Below are 2,661 nucleotides of genomic sequence, written 5' to 3'. Positions count from 1 at the left end.
GTTACAGTAATTGTACTCTCACATTTTCATCATTATGAGTCCACAGTTTTAGAAGAACATATTATTACGTATGAAATCACAAACAAGCACTCTGATTTCTGAACATTCTTACTGCAAACAGTATACACAGTCTAGTTAGAGTACTACAGATCCATACAGGGAGTTTTGTGGTGAGGGTCCCATACATACAGCAATATACACACACTTCTATATTCTATATCACATCTCCTAGGCAGTGGCTTGCTTGTTTTCTTGTCATGTATCAAGGGTTTCTCATGTTGATGAGGGTCAACAGATGGTATACAGATGAAGATGGTCTGCCCTAAGCTGTTTCCTCAGCAAAGCAGTCGATATCTGTGTATTTGAACTTCTTATGAAGTGCGGTGTTCACATAGGTCTTTTTTCTCTAGCATCCTATTTAATGACACCAATGTCTGAGCAAATGCTGGTCTTTCTTAAGGTTTCCCCAGCCAGCATTAGCTCATTAGCTCATACACCTCATCATCACAGTTTAGGGGGCTTTTCCAGTCTGAAGCCCTGGGGTAGCTTCTCATGGAGCTCTGCACCTGTCATCCTTCATTAGAAGGTGCCACCTAAGCTAGCAGTCTCCCATAGTAACACACCACAGGACCATACGTCACTGTTGGTGGTGTACACACTGTAATTCAGTGACTCAATTGCCATCCAGCGCACTGGAAGCCTTCCCATTTACTTTTTCACCTATACTTCTTGGCCTCGGGACCATCCATAATCTGCTTTTTTGGCTCATAGTTTTCACCAACTAAAATGTTCCCGGAAGCCAGATCCCTGTGGATAAACTATTTTTGGCTCAGGTAGTCCATACCCTGGGCCATATCAACTACAAAATGCACAACCTGCTGGGAGAACAGTGTGGAAGCAGTGTTGCTGTTGGCAATGGCTAATGCCAGGTCTGGCTCCAGCATGCAGCTGTTGTACAGGAGGTCCTGGAGGTTTTCATTGGGGGGCATACTCAATGGCCAGGTATAAGTAGCCTCGATGTTCATATGCTTCCAAGAGATTGATGATGTTCGGATGATGTCCAAGTTTACAAAGAACTTCAAGTTCCCCTGCAAAGTCCCTGTGATCATCTTTGGAGGCATATTCTCTCATCCTCTTGATGGCAGCGTCCATACTTAGCCCACCCTTTTTTTTTTTTTTAAGGCTTTTATTATGGATTGGATGAAAGTTTACAAGGCAAATCATCAGTTTTACATTCAACAAATCATATACCTTGTTTCCTTACAATGATTATAATCCCCTCCATGTACCTTCAGTTATTTCTCTTTATTCACTTTAGCTTTTATTTATTTCTTATAACTTCAGAATTTTATTCTTGTTTTTATCAAACACTGAGAAAATACAAAATAATATTGTATTGTATAAAACAAATGGAGGGACAAAGAATAATAATGTAACAGGCATCTTACTATCAGCCACCTGATTTGATAGACAGAATGTTGTATTAAGATTGAAATGCCCTGTGCCTCAGTCTAATCCTATGCATTCCTTTCCTCTGTGAGATAACTAGTTTGAATTTTGCATTTTATTACTCCTCTGCTTTTCTGTTTATTTTTACCAAACATGTTTATGCACCTGAATTATCTACTGCTTCACTTTGCATGTTTTAAGTTTTATATTAATAGGTTATAACTATATATACTTTTTTTCTGGAACTTGCTATTTTGCTTTATATATATAAGCATTTATTGTGAACTGAGTGATAGTTTACCTGGGAGAACATTGGCTTTACACCATCCATTCATTGCAATGATAATAATCTCCTCTGTGCTTCGTCATTCAACAGTATTTGCTTCCATTCCCTACAGGGCTTTTTTGGGGGGGCTGCTTAATATATTTTTGAGACTCATTCAGATTGCTGCATTTAACTGTTCAATTTACAAAACTTAAAAGCATACAACTTATTTACCCAGTATATTATTGATGGATAAATAAGTTGTGTGAATAGCGACTGACTCGATGGCACTTAACAACAATAACTACTGATGGAAATTTGTGTTCTCTGTTTTTACCTTAGTTTACAATGCTACGACCATTCTTATATACATTTCCTGATGAGCAGGCCTACTGGTTTCTGTATATTCATTCCTAAGAGGGAAATGTAGCTTCAATTTTCCTAGACAATGACAAATTGTACTCAAATTTTTGTTTCTTTTGGTGAAAACAAAACAAAACAAAACACTGTCATTGAGTCCTTTCCAACTCTTAGTGGCCTGACAGGACAGAGTAGAACCTCCCTAGGGTTTTCAAGACTAACCTCTTTACCAGAGCAGACAGTCACATCTTTCTCCCTTGGGGTACCCGGTGGGTTTGAACCACTAACCTTTTGTATAACTACAACACTTAACCCATTACACCACCACTCCTATTTTGTGTGAAGTACCTGTTAAATTTCTTATCCAACATCATTTTTATTTTGAGTTGTGGGAAGAGAGTAGATTAATATATAGATATTCTAACACTTTGGGTCAGTTATACTTTTTGCAAATATCGTTTCTCAGTTTTTAACTCAACTTTTTTTTTGAATTTAAGGTTTTTATTGTGGATTGAGTGAAAGTTTACAGGGCACATCATCAGTTTCACATTCAACAATTCATATAACTTGTTTCATTACATTGATTA

The 2,661-nt window shown here is 37.6% G+C and overlaps 1 pseudogene; it reads right to left on the bottom strand.

The window, feature by feature from the left end:
• Window positions 1–322: 322 nt before the first annotated feature.
• LOC102841188 overlaps window positions 323–2,661 on the bottom strand; it is a 69,535-nt pseudogene continuing 67,196 nt past the window's right edge.

This window comes from Chrysochloris asiatica, unplaced genomic scaffold, assembly GCF_000296735.1.
Source record: "Chrysochloris asiatica unplaced genomic scaffold, ChrAsi1.0 scaffold00035, whole genome shotgun sequence".
NCBI lineage: Eukaryota > Metazoa > Chordata > Mammalia > Afrosoricida > Chrysochloridae > Chrysochloris > Chrysochloris asiatica.
This window is presented reverse-complemented; position numbering and strand designations above follow the sequence as displayed.